Source organism: Papio anubis, chromosome 16 (genome assembly GCF_008728515.1).
Source record: "Papio anubis isolate 15944 chromosome 16, Panubis1.0, whole genome shotgun sequence".
NCBI lineage: Eukaryota > Metazoa > Chordata > Mammalia > Primates > Cercopithecidae > Papio > Papio anubis.
Window position 1 is genome coordinate 29,968,540 of NC_044991.1, and position 19,645 is coordinate 29,988,184.

At 39.7% G+C, this 19,645-nt stretch overlaps 1 long non-coding RNA gene across 2 annotated transcripts; it reads left to right on the top strand.

Moving 5' to 3' along the window:
* Positions 1-2,740: 2,740 nt before the first annotated feature.
* Positions 2,741-18,851, top strand: LOC116270766. Of its 2 annotated transcripts, none has more exons than XR_004178958.1 (3): positions 2,741-3,279; positions 12,652-12,733; positions 18,362-18,851. It is a non-coding gene; the product is annotated as an uncharacterized LOC116270766 (long non-coding RNA). The 2 variants fall into 2 exon arrangements; XR_004178957.1 differs by having other exon boundaries at positions 12,683-12,733.
* The last annotated feature ends 794 nt before the right edge of the window (positions 18,852-19,645 follow it).

Sequence of the window (19,645 nt, forward strand, 5' to 3'; positions counted from 1 at the left end):
GTGGGCTGCAGGTAAACTTGCAGCCCAGCAAGTTTGCTCAGCACTTGTGGGTTTAGACTCCTTGAACCAGCATCTGCCCCCTTTCCCTCCCAGTTTCCATCCTGCCCTCGCCAGCTCTGGAGGTGGCAGCTCTGGGTGGCTGCCATGCAAATGCCTCTTCTGGATCTGGCAGCTCAAGCGGGGATGGAGGGATGAGGCCTGAAGTGACCTTGAGGTCATTTAAATTTTCTAAATTAGACAAAACAATTTTTTAAAAAACCCATATTCCCATGCCTTTTTTTTTTTTTTTTTTTTGAGACGGAGTCTTGCTCTGTCGCCCAGGCTGGAGTGCAGTGGCCGGATCTCAGCTCACTGCAAGCTCTGCCTCCTGGGTCTACGCCATTCTCCTGCCTCAGCCTCCTGAGTAGCTGGGACTACAGGCGCCTGCCACCTCGCCCGGCTAGTTTTTTGTATTTTTTTGGTAGAGATGGGGTTTCACCGTGTTAGCCAGGCTGGTCTCGATCTCCTGACCTCGTGATCCGCCCGTCTCGGCCTCCCAAAGTGCTAGGATTACAGGCTTGAGCCACCGCGCCCGGCCTCCCATGCCTTTTAAAAATCAAAAACACGTACTGTTTCTTTTCAGTGTAAGCAGTTTTAATTACGTACCAGGGGCAGAGTCTACGATACAAGACAGAACTGCAGATAAAGTCTCTTTCCAACATAGTTGGGAGACATGGCTCACTCCACCTGTTCCAGGTGTCACTTAGAAATCTAATGAATGGCTCTAAACCAGGTAAACTAAACAATTTTCCAAAGTCAAAGAAGCAGTTTATGACATTAAAGCACTTAGCCAATTTAACCTCTGACTTAATTTAGAACAAATGTCTAAACTTTAAAGACTTTTTTTTTACCAATAATTTTAAAACTGTATTTCCCAAAGAATACTTAAGTCATGTGAAATAAAAGGCATGAGACTATTTTTCTTTTTTTTTTTTTTGAGACGGAGTCTGCTCTGTCACCCAGGCTGAGGCAAGGTGGTCGGATCTCTGCTCACTGCAAAGCTCCGCCTCCCCGGCTTTACGCCATTCTCCTGGTTCAGCCTCCCGAGTAGCTGGGACTACAGGCTCTCGGCCACTGCCTCAAGGTTTTTGTATGGTAGAGACGGGTTTCACCGTGCCAGCCAGGATGGCCTCATCTCCTGACCTCGCGGATCCGGCCTGCCTCGGCCTCCCAAAGTGCTGGGATTACAGGCTTGAGCCACCGCGCCCGGCCAAGAGTGTCTATTTTTCTGACAAAATATTTAAGAGCTTTCATTTTCCTTTAATCCAATTAATTAAAGCTCCTTCATACAAGCATCACACACACTTCTAGACAGGAGAAGATCTAGCACTTTTAAGTTTTTCTTCCCATCTTATGACTTTCTGACTTGTCCTATATTTCTCTCTTTCCTAGTCATTCTACTTTAGGACAAGAATTTGCCATACAAGATGCTCTCTCACATAAAATTTCTTTCCTTCATAACCTATCTTATCATAAATATATCTTCATATCCACAACTTTTTCTTTTTCTTTTTTTCTGAGATGGAGTTTTGCTCTTGTTGCCCAGACTGGAGTGCAATGGTGTGATCTCTGCTCACTGCAACCTCTGCCTCCCGGGTTCAAGCAATTCTCCTGCCTCAGCCTCCTGAGTAGCTGGGATTACAGGCATGTGCCACAACACCTGGCTAATTTTGTATTTTTAATAGAGATGGGGTTTCTCCATGTTGGTCAGGCTGCTCTCGAACTCCTGACCTCAGGTGATTTGCCTACCTTAGCCTCCCAAAGTGCTGGAATTATAGCGCTCAGTTTCCACAACTTTCTTTAGATCTCTCTCCTCTACTAATTTCTGATGGCCCCCCAAATCAAAAAGGTCAGATAAGGCAAGGCAAAACAGAATAGAGCCTTAGATTTTTTTTTTTTCTTTTTTTTTTTTTTTTTTTTTGAGACCGAGTTTCACTCTTGTTGCCCAGGCCACAGTGCAATGGCGCCATCTCGTCTCACCGCAACCTCTGCCTCCCAGGTTCAAGAGATTCTCCTGCCTCAGCTTCCCGAGTAGCTGGGATTACAGGCACGCACCACCACGCCCGGCTAATTTTTTTGTATTTTTAGCACAGACCGGGTTTCACCATGGCCAGGCTGGTCTTGAACTCCTGACCTCAGGTGATCCGCCCGCCGGCCTCCCACAGTGCTGGGATTACAGGCATGAGCCACAGGGCCCGGCCGAGCCTTAGATTTTGAGAGGGACCTGTCTGCTTACCGTTCCTGGGGTTCCATGAGGAAAACAGAGAAACAGAGGTTTCTCCTAAAATGGAGTCTGCAGCACCTTCTGTTTTTCCCAGGAGTCCCAGGTTGTCTGAAACTACCTTAGGTCCTCTCATATGAGCATCAAGAGTGGCAAGAAGACAGACTAGGGACATAATTCAGTCAACTGAGAAGAAAAAGGAAACCTTAGTACTGCTCCCATTGTAAAGATGGATAAACTGAGGCACCATGCATACTGTATGGAACCCGCCCAGGCAATGCAACCCGGGATAGCGTGCCCAACCTGCCCCCGCAGCGAGCAGTGCACTCCCAGATACCACACCTACCCTGCTGCCTTTTCTACCACTCTGGCCATACTCCCGCTGTGGGCTGCCTTCCTACCGCTCTCGCCGCTGCGGTCTCCACGGCCACCACAAACCACAGCAAAGCCAGCCATGCTGTCACAGACTCAAGTCTCCAGCATCCAGCAGGTGTCTTCCTCTTCCCCATCCCCTTCTCTAAGCGGAGCACCAAGCAGCAGGGCAGGAAGACACACAAGAGCCTGGTAATGGCCTGTCTCCTGGCCCCCTCAGCTGGCTTTATATAGGGAGGTTTTGCAACTGAATTCCCAGACAACATGTTCTGATTGGATGAGAGAAAACCTCTAGGCCTACTCTGATTGGACTTTATTATCACGTTCTGATTGGTTGGCTAAAGAATTGCTCTCATCCAATCAGAACATGATAATAAAGTCCAATCAGAGTAGGCCTAGAGGTTTTTCTCCCATCCAATCAGAACATGTAGTTCAGGACACAGTGGTATAACTTCCATATATAAAGCATGCTGAGCGTGGGTCAGGCCATTCCAGATTCTTCTGTGTATGACGCCCCAGTAGCTCCCGCCTGGCTTAGAGGAAGAAGAGGCCAAAGGAGAGACGCCTGCTTTATGCGGGTCTGTGGCACCGGGGCTCGCCTCGCTGTGATTGGTGGCCACAATGAAGACTGCAACCTGGCCTGAGCGGTAAGAAGGAGAAAGCAGTTTTTGGGTAAATGGAGGGGGAAAAGTGGGTTGCAAGTGGAAGGAGTAAAGAGACTGGTAAAGGGGGTAAAACGGCGGCGAGCGAGAGGGAGAGAAGGTTTTGTGAAAAGACAATGGGGAGGGAGAAAAGGTTTTGGGTGGATATAAGGGGAAAAGAGAGTGGCAAGCAGGAGCCGTAAAAGATGGTGGGGAAAAGAGTGGGGGCAAAGTTTTTGGGTAGATGGAGGGGGAAAAGAGGGTGACAAGCAGGAAGGGGGAAGGAGGGTTGGGAAAACGACGATGGAAAAATAGTTTTGGGGGTAGATGGAGGGTGAAAAGAGGGTGGTGTGTGGGAGAGGGGCGGGAGTGGGGAAAAGAGGTTGGTGAGCAGGAGCAGGGAAAAGGCTTTGTGAAAAGATGGTGAAGGGGAAAGAAAGTGAGGAAAAAACTTTTTGGGTAGATGGAGGGGGAAAGAGGGTGGTGAGTAGGAGGGGGCAAGAGTGGTGAGCGAGGGAGACAAGGTTTTCCAAACAGACTGTGGGGGAAAATGTTTTTGAGTAGATGGAGGGGGAAAAGAGGGTGACAAGCAGGAGAAGCAAAAAGAGGGTGGTGAGTGGGAGAGAGAGAAGGTTTTGCGAAAAGATGGAGGGCAGAAAAGAAAGATGGTGCAGAAAGAAAAAAGGTGGGTAAAAAGCTTTTGGGTAGATGGAGGGGGAGAAGAGTGGCAAGTGGGAGGAGAAGAGAGGGTGGCGAGAGGGAGGTAGGAAAGAGGAGAGGATTGGGAAAAAGATGATGGGGAAAATAGTTTTGGGGTAGATGGAGGGCAAAAAAAGGGTGGCAAGCAGGATAGGGGAAAGAAGAGGGCGAGCCGGAAGTGGGAAGGGCTTTGTGAAAAGACGGAGGGGAAAAATGGGGGTGGATGGACGGGGAAAGAGGGTGGCGAGCGGAAGTGTGGAGAAGGCTTTATGAAAAGACAGTGGGGAAACGTTTTTGGATAGATGAGGAAGGAATAGAGGGTAGCAAGGAGGAGGGTAAAAAAACGATAGGAAAACAGGTTTTGGGTAGATGGAGGGGGAAAGGGTGGTTAGCAGCAGGAGTAGGAAAAGGGCTTTGGGAAAAAATGGAGGGAAATGTTTTTGGGATTATGGAGGAGCAAAAGGCTAATGAGAGCGGAAGGGGGGAAAAAGAGGATAGGTAAAAACAGTGGGGAAAGTTTTTGGGTAGATGGATGGGGAAGAGAGTGGTGAGCGGGAGAGTAGAGAAGGTGTTGCGAAAAGACGGTGGGTAAAAAGTGGTGGGGAAGAAGTTTTGAGGTAGATGGAGGAAGAAAAAGGATGGCGAGAGGGAGGGGTCTGAAGGGTCAGGAAAAAAAGAAGGCGGGGAAATAAATGGTGGGGGACAAAGGTTTTGGGTAGATTTTTTTTTTTTATTTTTAAATCAGATTATTTGTATTTTTGCTTTTGAGTAGTTTTTGAGTTCTTTATATATTTTGTATATTAATCCCTTGCTTGATGCATAGTTTGCAGATATTTCCAGTCTCTGGATTGTTTCTTCCTTCTATGGATTGCGTCCTCTGCTTTGCAGAAGTTTTGAAGTTTAATGTAATTCCATTTGTCTATTTTTGCTTTTTTTGCTTGTGCTTTTGGTGTCTATTTGAAAATTCCTTGTCCTAACCAATTTCATAAAGCATTTTTCCTATGTTTTCTAATCTAATATTTTCATAGTTTCAGATCCTATATTTAAACCTTTATTTTAAGTTGATTTTCTTACATGGTAAGATAACGGGCTAGATTTATTCTTCTACCTGTGGGTGTTGGGTTTTCCTAGCGCAGTTTATTGAAGAGATTGTCCTTCCCGAATGTGTGTTCTTGGTGCCTTTGTTAAAAATGAGGTGACTGTAAATGTGTGGATTCATTTCTCAGTTCTCTATTCTGTTTCATTTGTCTGTGTGTCTGTCATTTGTCTCTGTCTCTCTGTCTCTCCCTGCCCCCCCTTTTTTTGCCAGTACCATGCTGTTTTGGTTACTATAGATTTGTAGTGTATTTTGAAATCAGGTAGTGTTATGCCTCCAGCTTTTTTCTTTTTATTTGACATTCTTTTGTCTATCTGAAGATATTTTGCATTTCCACGTAAATTTTAGGATTTTCTTTTTTGTGTTTCTATGAAGAACATCTTTTGTAATTTAACATGGATTGCATTGATTTTGTAAATCATATATTGGGTGACATAGGTATTCTAACAATATTCTTTCTAGTGCGTGGACATTGGATAACTTTCTTTTTACTTGCGTCTTCTTTAATATCTTTTATCAATGTGTTTTATAGTTTTCATTGTGGGATCTTTTGCCTTTTTGGTTAAGTTTATCCCTAGGTATCTTTTTTTGGTGAGTACTGTTAATTAAATAGCTTTCTTGATTTTTTTTTTATTTTTTATTTTTTTGAGACGGAGTCTCGCTCTGTCACCCAGGCTGGAGTGCAGTGGCCGGATCTCAGCTCACTGCAAGCTCCGCCTCCCGGGTTCACGCCATTCTCCTGCCTCAGCCTCCCGAGTAGCTGGGACTACAGACGCCTGCCACCTCGCCCGGCTAAGTTTTTTTTGTATTTTTTAGTAGAGACGGGGTTTCACTGTGTTAGCCAGGATGGTCTCGATCTCCTGACCTCGTGATCCTCCCGTCTCGGCCTCCCAAAGTGCTGGGATTACAGGCTTGAGCCACCGCGCCCGGCCGCTTTCTTGATTTTTCTTAGGTGTTTCACTATTGGCTCATGGGTGTGCTACTCGTTTTTGTATATTGATATTGTGTCTTGCAGTTTTACTAAATTTATTATTTCTAGTAAGATTTTTGTGGAATCTTTAGGGTTCTCTTTTATATGATCATGTCACCTGAAGACAGAGAAAACTTGTCTCCTTTTTTCCCAGTTTGGATGCCCTTTATTGCATTCTCCTGCCTAATTGCTCTAGCTAGGACTTATAATACTATGATGAATAAAAGTGGTAAAAGTAGCCACGCTTGTTCCAGATCTTAGAGGAAGAGCTTTTAAATTTTCCCCATTGATTATGTTAGCAGTGGGTTTGTCATATATGGCCTTTATTGTGCTGAGTAATGTTCCTTTTGTATTCATTTTGTTGAGTTTTTATCACGAAGGAATGTTGAATTTTATTTTTTTCAGCATCCACTGAAATGATTATATGGTTTTTGTTGTTGATTTGCTGAATATGACGTATCACATTTATTTGTGTTTATTGAATCATCCTCATTTTCCTCAGATGAATCTCACTTGATCATAGCAGATTATCTTTTTATTGTATTGTCAAATGCAATTTTCAAGTATTTTGTTGAGGCTTTTTTACATCTGTGTTCATCAGGGATATTTGTGTGTGGTTTTCTTTTTGTGTTGTGTCCTGGTCTAGCTTTCGTGCCAGGGTAATGCTCGCCTTATAGAACAAGTTTGAAAGTATTCCTTCCTGTTCATTTTTTGGGGAATATTTTGAGCAAAATTGGGATTTGTTGTTTTAAAAACGTTTGGTAGAATTCAGCAGTAAGACCATGATTCGTGTGTTTTTCTTCAATTGACAGGAGACTTTTTATTACTGTTTTAATTGCATTACTCATTATTCGTTTGTTCAGGTTTTTTATTTCTCTATCATTCTATCTTGGGACTTGGTTATATGTCCAGAAATTTATTCATTTCTCCTAGATTTTTCAATTTGTATATAGGTGTTTTTAGTAATCTCTTAAAATCCTTTGTATTTTTGTGTAATCAACTGAATGTCTCCTTTTTCATCTCTCATTTTATTTCAGTTTTTTTTAGTCTAGTTAAAGCTTGTCAATTTTGACTTTCAAAAAAACCCCAGCTCTTGGTTCCATTTGACTTTTTGTATTTTTTTTAGTTTCTATTTTTTAAATTTTTTCTCTAATCTTTATTTTTTTCTACTAATTTGATTTTTGTTGTTTTTCTCATTACTTAGTGTATTGTCAGATTGGATATTTGAGATCTTTCTACTTTTATACTGCTGTTTTGACTTGTTTACCCTTATATAATTATCTTTCTAGTTTTTCTTTTTTTGACTTAAAGTCTATTTTATCAGATACAAGTATAGCTACTCCTGCTTTTTTTGTTTCCATTTGTATGGGATATCTTTTATCATCCCTTCACTTTCAGTCTACGTATGTCTTTATAGGTGAACTGAGTGTCTTAGGCAGTGTCTAGTTGGGTCTCGTCTTTTAATCCATTCAGCCATTCTGTCTTAGTCGGAGAATTTAATTAATTTATATACAAGGTTATTACTAACAGGTAAAAACGTACTATTGCCATTTTTTACTTGTTTTCTGATTGTTTTACTACGCTCTCTTTTTCTTTTGTTCTCTCTTGTTTCTTCTTTCTCTCTCCTTCTTTCTTCCTTTCTTTTCCTTGCTCTTTCCCTTCCTTCCTGTCTTTATTTGTAGTGAGGTAATTTTCTCTGGTAGTGTGTGTTAATTCCTTGCTTTTTATTTTGAGGGTGTCTATTACTGATTTTTGTTTTCTTTTCACCATGAGGCTAAACATAATTATAACAAGTTATTTTTAACTGAAGAAAACTTAACCTTGATTGCAAAGAACAAAAAAGAAACAAAAAAACATTTACCTTGTAACTCTATCCCCCACAACACACACACGTTTTGTATTTGGATGTCTTTCAGTATGTTTTTATATTCTGTATACCTTTAAAAATTGTTGGGCTATATTATTATTTTTAACAATTTTGTATTCAAGCCTTTATATGAAAGACACAGGTTGCTTACACATCACAACTACAGTATTATTTTAAATTTATCTGTGTACTTAATTGTATTAAGGAGATTTATACCTTCAGATGGTTTCCTGTTACTTGTTAGCATCATTTTCTTTCAGACTGAAGAACTCCATTTAGCATTTCGTATAAAACAGGTTTGGTAGTGATGCATTTCCTCAGCTTTTGTCTGGGAAAGTATTTATCTCTTCTTCATTTTTGGAGGATGTATATTTGTTGGGTGTGGTTTTTTTCATTGGTATTGTTTTTCTTAAGCACACTGAATATGTCATCCCACTTCCCCCATGGGAGGGAAGCCCCCAGCCTGTTTAATTTTTGCTGAGAACTCTGTTTCCTGACATATCAAAGGTCCTCCATATGTTGTTTGATTCACTTCTCTTGTTGTTTATAGTATCCTCTTTGTCCTTGACATTTGGAGTTGGATTATTATATGTCTTGGCATAATCTTTTTTTTTTTTTTTTTGAGACAGAGTCTCTCACTCTTGTTGCCCAGGCTGGAGTACAGTGGCACGGTCTTGGCTCAGTGCAACCTCAGACCTCCTGGGTTCAAGCGATCCTCTTGCCTCAGCCTCCCAAGTAGCTGGGATTACAGGCACCCACCACCACACCCAGCTAATTTTTGTATTTTAGTAGAGATGGGGTTTCACCTTGTTGGCCGGGCTGGTCTCAAACTCCTGACCTCAGGTGATCCGCCCACCTCAGCCTCCCAAAGTGCTTGGGATTACAGGCGTGAGCCACCAAACCTGGCCACCTTGGCATAGTCTTACTTGGCTTGAATCTACTTGATGATCTTTGGTCTTCATGTACCTGGATATTTATGTATTTCTCTTGAATTGGAAAGGTTTCTGTTATGATCTTTTTGAATAAGCTTTCTTATCTTTCTCTGCTTTCTCTTGAAGACCAGTGACTCTTAAATTTGTTCTTCTGATGCTGTCCCATAGATTTCCTAAGCCTTTTTCATTCTTTTTATTCTTTTCTTATTTCTCCTATTGTGTATTTCAAATGGCCTGGGTGACCTTACTGATTCTTTCTTCTGTTGGATCAGTTCTGCTGTTGAGGCCCTCTCATGCATTTTTCAGTTCGTCCATTATATTTTTTCAGCTTTGAGGTTTCTGTGGTATTTTAAAATTATTTCAATCTCTTTGTTAAATGTCTTTGATAAATTTCTGAACTACTTTTTTATATTTTTAAAATTTCATTGAGTTTCCTCAAAACAGCTATTTGTTACTTCCCTCTCTGAAGAGTTTCACATCTTTCTCTCTCCTAAGTCACTGGTGACTTGTTAATTGTTTGGTGCGGTCATACTTCCCTGAATATTCTTAATACTTTTGGGCCTATGTTCCTGCCTGGGAATTGAGTAAGTCGGTATTTATTCCTGTCTTTGTAGTCTGGTCTTGTTTGTACCTGTCCTCCTTTAGATGGTCTTCCAGAAATTCCAAGGGTACTGACTGTTGAGTTCCCTAAGCTTGTGGTCACCGAAGCTGTTTCAGCATCAGGGTGCCCTAAGCTCAGGTTCACTGTGACTCTTGCAAGACTGAGGTCCCAGAGGCACCTAATGGACTTGAGAAGATAAGGGAGGGGTTCCCTGGGTTCCCAGCCAAAGTGTTTCATTCACTTCCCTCTTCTTCTCATTGGAAGGAGTCTGGGTATTGAACTTTATGGATCTGGGAGAAGGGTAGTTTGGGTACTCCCATGGCCACTGCAACTGGCACCACATACCCAAAGCCCACAGCCTCTCGGACCAGAGCAGCACTGGGGCTTGTCTGAGTCCTGTGGCCGCTATTGCCTGACGGCTGCTGACTTATTTAGGCCATATTAGTCTACTGGTGGTGAAGCTGGCCAGTGTTCAGGCCCATCCCACCAGGGCAGCAGATTCCCTTCTGCCTCCAGGTGGGTCTAGAGGTGCCTGGGAGCTCCTGCCTGGGATCAGGACCACAGTGTTCTGTCTGATACTGCGTCCACTGTGGTGGAGCTGGGACTGGGTTCTCCTCTTTCCTGCATAGGAAAGGAGTTCTCTCTGCACTGCACTACACTGCCTGGAGTTGGGATTAGGGTAACACAGGCAGCCCTGTGCCCACTGTAGCTGATGTCACATATGAAGCCCACAGCCTCCCAGACCATCACTGGTTGCTGGGGCTCACCCAAGGACCACAGTGGCTGTGGCCTGCCTGCCACTGAAGTTTATTCAGAGCCTGAGGCCACTTTAATCAGCTGGTGTTGAAGCAAGTTAGGACTCAGGTTTGTCCCATGGGGCCGTGGATTCCCTCCTAGCCCAGGTTATATCTAAATGGTTTGTCTGTGGGCACTGGCCGAATCAAGGACAATGGAGTTCTGTCCAGTGCTGTGTTTTACTGTAGCAGAGATGGTACTGGGCTCCAAGGCAAAGTTTCATGCACGCTTTCTTCTCCCTCCTGGAAGTGGACACATTCTCTCTCTGCACTGCCTGGGGTTGAGGGGGAGGGGTGGTATAGGCACCGCAAGACTGTCTTTTCCACCCTCTTTAATGTGTCTTTTTTTGTTTCTAGGCTAAAACCAGGTTCTGTGATCTGTCACCTGATTTCTTTGGTTTTTGTGAAGGTATTCATTTGCTTAGATTGTTGGATGGTGGTTCAATTTGATGTTCCTGCAGGGAGACAATCACGGAGCGTTCTATTCTGCCATCTCACTCCACCTCTTCTCATTTATTTAGTTCTTCTTCAACTTACTTTAACAATATTTTGCAGGTTTCAAAGTATGAGTTTTGCACTGCTCTTGTTAATTTCTAAATTTATTACTTGTTTTGTTGGTATTATACATGGTTTTGTTTCCTTAATACCATTTTAAAACAGTTCATTGATAGTATATAGAAATAAAATTCATTTTGTAGTATTGTATCTATATCTTGAAACTATGTTAAATTTATTTCTAATAGTATTTTATTGAATTTCTTAGAATTATGTGAGATCGTGTGATGTGTAAATATTTAAAAATTTATTTTCTTTCCAATAAGAATGTGTTAAATTTTCCGTTCTTCACTACACCTCGCTAGAATCTACAGTATAATGTTGAATAAAATTTGCAAGAGTGGACATTCTTGTAACTGATGAGTCATTTACCCTCTCATTGCTGAGTATAATGATAGCTGTGGGTTTCATAGATAAAATTTTCTTCACTAGTTTCAGGAAGTTATTTTATTGTCCATACATTTGGAGTGTTTTTATGATGAAAATGTGTGATATTTTCTCAAATGCTTTCTGTCTGAGATGCTCATATATTTTTGTCTTTTATTCTGTTAATGCAGCATTCGCATGCACTAATTTTCAAATAGTAAATCAATGGTGCATTCCTGGGGTAAATCACATCTGCATGTAGCGCATAATCTATCTTATATGTTTCTGGATTCAGTTTGGCAGTATTTTGTTGAAGATTTTTGATTTTATAAAACAATGGGCTGGGTGTGGCGGCTCACGCCTGTGTAATCCCAACACTTTGGGAGGCCTAGGTGGGCAGATCACCTGAGGTCAGGAGTTCAAGACCAGACTGCCCAACATGGTGAAACCTTGTCTATACTAAAAATACAAAAACTAGCCAGGTGTGGTGCTGCATGCCTGTAATCCCAGCTACTTGGGAGGCTGAGGCAGGAGAATCACTTGAACCTGGAAGGTGGAGGTCGCAGTGAGTTGAGATTGCACCACTGCACTCCAGCCTGGGCGACAGAGTGAGACTCCATCACACACACACACACACAAAATGAAAGATACTGGCCTATATTGTTTTGTGATAAAGTTTTTGTGTCAGTAATTCTAGCTTTATAAAATGAATTGGGAAGTGTTCTCTCTCCTTTTATTTTCTGCAACAGTTGGTGAACAATTGATACTAATTTCTCAAGAGTGTTTGATAGATTTCACCTGAGAAGCTACTTGAGATTTTTATTGTAAGTTTTCAAAATTACAATCCAATCTTTTTACCTTCTGTAGATCTATGTAGATTTTCTATTTCTCCTTAGTCGTTTCATCTGTTTTAGTTTGTGTCTTTCTAGGAATTCATCCCTTCTATCTAGGCTATCTAATTTTTTTAGCCTAAGATTTTCATTGCATTGTCTTTTATTTTTATTTTGTAATACTGGCAGTGATGAGTTCTCTTTTATTGCTGATTCCAGCAATGTGAGTCTCTTCTTTTTCTTGCTTAACCTAAGTAAACATTTGCCAATGTTGGTATCTTTTCAAACATCTAATTTTGGTTTATTGATTTTCTGTTTTGTATTCCCTATCTTTCTGTTGGCTTAACTCTTACTATGAATTTTTTTTGTCTTTAAAAACATTGTATTTGGTTAATTAAAATTTAAGTTGATTTTGGAGTATCAACTGTTCTCTTATATGAAAATAAGAGCATAAATCGGGAAATAATGGGTTCCCAAATATTACAGTGGAAACACATTTTTGGCGGGGGGTACAAAACAAGTATCCACGTACATGCAGTCCTTGGTTCCCCAAGTCGTTGAAGTCAACTTTGTCAAAATAAGTAGCCTCTCATTTCTTAGCTCATGAGAGTGGTTTTGCCTTGCTTGGAGACATTATCATGAATTTACTTGATGTCGTTACTCTTAAGCATACCAGTTTACTTCATGTCCCGTTTTCAGCCAGTTATCGTACCTGGAATAATTGCTAGAATCAAATTCCATCTCGCACAGGTAAATAAGTAAATTCTGTCATTTACTGTCTAAATTAGATATATAATTATTTACACATACATATATTTTACTTGTAATTCAATGAACATAAGGCTTTGTATGCTCTGTGTAAAATATGCTGTCTATATTCTCATGATAGTAAAGAATAGAATGATGGAATGTATTTACATTTTACTTGTATCTTCCATTTAGTAGCAGAAATAAAATCTTGGTACTTGATTTAGTAAATTTCTCCATTTAAATTAAGATGTTACTTCCCCGAAACAAAATTTATCTTAATGGGATAATTCACTAGTTTACCTCTCATGAGTCTCAGCTAGTATTTAATCTGTTATGAAATTATGCAGCACCAGAATAAAATTAGTTAAAATATATGTCTTGATTTAGACATCAGATGTTTACATTATGAAATCAAGGTATTTTTGGGGTTTTATTTTGTTTTTAGAATATTAGCAAATATTACCAAACGCGAACCATAGTAAAAGTTCTTCAGTAACACTTTACCATTCCATTTTCACATAACCTGTATTTACATGTCAGGTTGAAAAGCTTTTAGATGAGTGACTTATATTTCTATCTGTATCCAAATATTTGTGTATCATGTAGACAAGCCAAGAAAATATGCAGATATGTAAGCCATTGCATAGAATAGTAAAGAATACATTCTTAGAAGAAGGAAGAGAGTAAGATGCATTCGCTTAATGCTCCAAATAGGTCTCTAGTATCTCAAATGCAGCATTCACCCACTACTTTCAAACATTATATCAGGGCCGGGTGCCATGGCTCATGCACGTAATCTTGGTACTTTGGGAAGTTGAGGTGGGTGGATCACTTGAGGCCGGGAGTTCCAGACCAACCTGGCCAACATAGCAAAACGCTATCTTTACTAAAACTACAAAAAATAAAAATAAAAATAGCCACAGTGGCACACTGCTATAATCCCAGCTACTCGGGAGACTGAGATACAAGAATCATGTGAACAACACGGGAGGCAGGGGTTGCAGTGAGCCAAGATCATGCCACTGTACACCAGCCTGGGCAACGGAGGGAGACTGTCTCAAAAAAACAAAACCAAAAACATTGTATCATGATATGTGATTAATCTGAATTTAAAACATTGTAACATAAACTAGATGAAAAATATTATACAAAATTTTCTTTGTATTTCTGTTTTGAATTTACCAACAATTCAAATCTTGCTGAGAATATTTGCACTATAAATATTTCTGTGATTATTGGTTAATATTCAGATTCGCTCTCATTTTCAAAGCAATCTGTATGAAATTATTAAAATTGTACATAGCTTGAAATAATAGTGTGTTGAATATAATTGCTATGTGATACATTTATATTTAATAATTAAAAGCACATTAAAACACTTATACCTAATCTTAATATTACTTAACCCCAGAAACACAGAGTAAATGATAGGAATAATATGGGAGACAAACTGTGAAAAGTCACATATTGTATGTCTCTGTTGTTTTTATTAAACTTTTTTTCCCGCTGCACTTAAAACTAAATTTGTCGTGGATCATTATTATAGTAATTATTAATGTAATCTTACTGTATGTATATTCTCTACCATCTTAGGTGAAATAAAATACGTGATTAAAGGCAAAAATGTATGCAAGGAAAATGTAGAATATTTAAGTTACGAAAAGCTATTCTTACTGAATCTCTTGAATTATAGTCTATAGCTAAAGTGTACAAAGTATTGTAAAAGTTTTCTCCATTTGTAAGTAATTACACATAGAAAGGGTCTCCCCATTCAGTAGATCTTATATTTCTTTCAGAAACATATATTAAATATAAAACATTCCGAATTCTAAATTGCACTTAAAATTATTCATCATTGGTTATATTATGTAACTATAAGCAAGTACATTTAATGACTACATACTGCAAACTTTCTTTACCATGTGGCACAAATAGTTAATTTACCTTTTCTTTCTATCTCTGTCTTCTATGTCCTAGGCTATTTCAGTTTTCTCACAAGTAGCCATTATTTTCAGTGAACTACCAAAAATTTATAAGGCAGCCATGCTCAAACAAAGATGTTAGTAATGTAGTATAAAGTTTTTTTTCATTTCTTTATATTCCAAATTGTTAAATAATTGTATTATCCAGTCTTGATGTCTGGAAACATCTTAAAATAGAGAAGTTCACAATATTAGATGCTGTATCTTTCTTCATATAATGACAATAGACTTCAGTTCCTTTCTCAATTTTAGGAAAAGTTTTGCTTTAAGACCAATAAAAACACAAGTTTACATAAGCTGAGAGCATGTGTGTATAGCAACTCTGTGGAAAACATTCTGTTTTAAGAGCTATTAGAAACATCTGAGAATATTCAGGCTATATATGATGCCGTAAATTTATTTTCATGGTTGCTATAACTGGCAAAGCAAGCATATGATATGCTTGAAGCTATCTCGTGATGAGCACATCTCAGGGAATAAAGAAGGGCCTTAACAAGAAGAGGGAGGCACCTGGTACAGTAATGCATCATGAACACCAATGCAGTGGCTCCTGAGAAAGAGTCATTATAACACCTGCATTCTTTGTTTCTATCTCATACGTAATCCAATTTCAAGGAAGTATCAAAGTGTCAGGGATGGGGAGAGTAGATGAACCATTAGCACGAAATCTAAAAAAGTGCAGGCATCCAGCTGCCTGGTGTCTTCTGAGGTCATTCACCCAGATTAACAATACAGGTTAACACAAATACTTAGTTAAATTCTGAGCTGCAGATAATGGGAAAATAAGATCGTGGAAATCAGCTCCGTCTGAATTATTACTCAGGTCTCCCACCTCCTCCTCTTCCAGATGCTGTTCCTACAGTATATTCAAGGCGTCTGATGGCATTGATGAGTAACTGAGTTATCAATTAATCACCAAGTTCTTTATCCTTACTTAAAAATGTAGAGTCACAAAATCATATATGAAAACACACTCTTTTTTTTTTTTTTTTTCTTTGGAGACAGTCTCGCTCTGTCGCCAGGCTGGAGATACTCTTTTTAATAGAGTATGGAATTCTGTCCACTGTCCTCTTATTCTTTCCAGAGTAGCAAGGTGTCCTTACAGCATACATTTAGCATAAAATTAGATGGGTTCCATTATAAAATAAAATGGAGACAGAATAAAGCAATACTGAATTCTTTGGTAAATCAAGCAAAGTCTTTAAAAATGTTTCTAGAAAATTGATTTATTTTTGTTTTTAGTGTTTTTTTAGTTTTTTTGTTTGCTTTTGCCTCATTGTTCTGCATTGCTAACTCATTAAAATCACAAGCTATCTTACTGTATATTGAGTGTGTTTGCAAGAGCTGTTTAGTGTTTTCTTCCCTAGTGAACCAACATAACCGTGATTCTGCTATGAGTCTATGTTACGAAATATGTCTATGTCCTGCTATTCTCAGGCTTCATTTTTGCCTCTAAATCCTCCAGGTACTGTTCTTTTGGGCAATGTAATGGATATTACTTCTTTTGTTCTTTCTGTGCCTTGAAAATTTCAGTAAGGAAATAAACTGGTTGTCAAAAACACCTGTTTGTTAAAATTGGAATCAAAACTTTTAAAGAAGAGATGTACTTGGTTTCCTTGGCTAAATATTCAAAAGTTAATGGGATTTTTTTCATAGTGTAACATAGTTTATAAAGTTAAACATAATTGTATTTAGTTTTATTGAATACCTACTTGTGTGGTATATTAGATTTACTTTTGTTAATATTAAATTTAAAAAATTTTAAGTATAAATTATTCTTGTGCATTTTATATGATATTTATATTATATACTGTTGTTTTACTTTGGATTTTCTCATTTAAAGTTATAACCAAAGTTACCCTGTTATTCATTTTTTGTGCTATGTGTTTAATATTTTTACATATTGTGCAAGTGTCTTTTTCATATAACTTCTTTTTATCTGGGTATATAAGCAGTAGTGGAATTGCGGATGAAATAGTATTTCTATTTTTAGATCTTTAAGGAATCTCCATACTGTTTTCCATAGTGGTTGTACTAGTTTACATTCCCACCAGCAGTGTAAAAATGTTCCCCTTTACACCATATTCATGCCAACATCTGTTATTTTATTTTATTAATTGTGGCTATTCTTGCAGGAGTAAGGTGATATCTCATTGTGGTTTTGATGTGCATTTCCCTGATAATTAGTGATACTGAGCATGTTTTCATTTGTTTCTTGGCCATTTGTATATCTTCTTTTGAGAATTGTCTAGTCATGTCCTTTGCCCACTTTTTGATGGGATTATTTGTTTATTCTTGCTAATTTGTTTGAGTTCCATATAGATTCTGGGCATTAGTCCTTTGTCAGATGCATAGTTTGCAAAATATTTTCTCCTAATCTGTGGGTTGTCTGTTTACTCTGCTGATTATTTCTTTTTCTGTGAAGAAACTTTCCAGCTTAATTTGGTCCTAGCTACTTATCTTTGTTTTTGTTCCATTTGCTTTTGAGTTCTTGGTCATGAAGTCTTTGCCTAAGCCAATGTCTAGAATAGCTTTTTTAATGTTATATTCTAGAATTTTTGTGGTCTCAGGGCTTAGATTTAAGTCTTTCATCCATCTCAATTTTTGTAAAAAGTGAGAGATGAGGATCCAGTTCTTTCTTCTAAATGTGGTTTTCAAATTATCCTAGCACCATTTGTTGAATAGAGTATCCTTTCCCCACTTTGTATTTGCTCTGTCAAAGGTCAGTTGACTATAAGTATTTGGTTTTATTTTTGATTCTCTATTCTGTTCCATTTGTCTATGTGCCTATTTTTATACCAGTACCATGCTGTTTTGGTAACTCTAGGCTTGTCATATAGTTTAAAGTTGGGTAATGTGATGCCCCTAGATTTTTTTTTTTTTTTCCTTAGTCTTACTTTGGCTTTGAGGGCTTTTTTTTTTTTTTTTGGTTCCATATGAATTTTAGGATTTGTTTTGTTTTGTTTTGTTTGAGACGGAGTCTTGCTCCATTGCCCAGGCTGGAGTGCAGTGGCACTATCTTTGGCTCACTGCAAGCTCTGCCTCCTGGGTTCATGCCGTTCTCCTGCCTCAGCGTCCTGCGTAGCTGGGACTACAGGCGCCTACCACCACGCCCGGCTAATTTTTTGTATTTTTAGTAGAGACGGGGTTTCACTGTGTTAGCCAGGATGGTTGTGATCCCCTGACCTTGTGTCTTAATTGTGTGAGAAGTAGATCAGGGTAGTTGTCGTCTTTGTCTTCGTAAACTGTCATGGATTTCTCTTGATCTGGATAACAAACCACACATTTGTAATCTTGACTCAACCAGGAGATCAGGAAAACAGTCCTAAGTACTCAGGTGCACAGACACAAGTAGGGCTGGTTTGTTTCTTTTCACAGGGTTTTCTGTGCATGGACAGTCTTAAAATCTGCCCTCACTTGTGTTAGATCCCCCTGAAGCACTTCCTCTGTCCTATTGAGGGACTCAACCCAGAGCCCAGATTGAGTGGAGAAAGCTCCCGGATCCTGGGTGTCCAGAAGAAAGAGTCAGAGGAAGGGAGGAGGGTGGGAGCCTGAGTCTGGCCCAGCAAAGCTCAGCAGTGACGTTACTGCCATCTTCTGGTGGCTTCAAGGCTTAGTCATCCCTCAGTCCTTCCTGTCTTGCCAGCATTATGTTAAGAGACACTGTTCAGGACAAGTACGCATCTATGGGAGAGGATCTCAGTGGAACCATGATCCTGTGGAACAATCTGTGATTAGAGGTAGAGGATGGGGAAGGCTGAGCCCTGTGTCCTACAAAGACCCTGAGAGCCAGAGCCACAGGTAGGTGAGCTCAGTGGGAGGGAGAAGGGATTCTGGAAGCCAGTCCTCCATGGGATGGTTTTCAGTAACATATTCATATGGACCACTAAATATACCCTAAGGAAACATGTTTTTCGAAATTCCTGAAGGGACTTACATCTTTTTCTTTCTTTCTTTCATGGCGGAGTCTTGCTATGTGGAAGACACTGGCCTCATCCTGGCTTCAAGCAGTCCTCTTGCCTCAGCCTCCCAAAGTATTGTGATTATAGGCATGAATCACCACACCTGGCACCTAAGAACTTACGCTTTTAGAAATTCCTCCCAAGTCTGTCTGCATAAATCAAGTTATAATTTTTGCTATGGCTTGAGATTTAAAATCTGTTTCTGAGTATTTGGGGGGTTTTGAATGGGAATTTAGGAGAGTGGGATTATGGAATATTAACCTGACATCATTTTAAACAGAGATCCCTGTGAATAATTTTATAATAATAAAAGTAGGCTCTTCCCAAACATTAACACTAATGAAAAATTTCATGTACAACTTGTTAAGTACAGGTTATCTGGCACCAACCCAAGATTCAGACTTAGGTGGTTTAGGTTGGAGAACTGCATGTTTAACAAGCTCCCTGAAAATGCTCCCACTTCGGTGATAAATAAAATATTAAGTCAGTCTCCGTGGTCAAATTAATGAATGAGCATATGCCTGTTAATTCTCTTTGAGTAAGAAGTGTCTTCCTGGGGCACAGGGGTCTCTGTGACTCACTGTGAGCTTATATATTTTGTAGATAATTCTCCCTCCACATTATTCTCAGTGGAGAGGAAGCACAGCCATGGAACAGTCACACTGGGGAGGTGGACACACCCGGGGAGAGACTGGGAGAGGCACCTGGCAGTGAACCCCTGCATCAGAGACTGGGGCAAGGAGACTCCTCACTCACCGTGTTGACCATTTCCACCCTCTCACTTTCCCTCCCATCTGTAAGGGCTGAACTGTTGTGAGTATATAAAGAGGTTTTGGTTGCACTTCCTCATAGGTTTAAATCGCCATGGAAATGCCACTACCCATGTAGAGCGTACAGTAATAATCAGATTCATCGTCTGCCTGAGCCCCCGTGATGGTGAGGGCAGCTTTGTTCCCAAGGATGGAGCC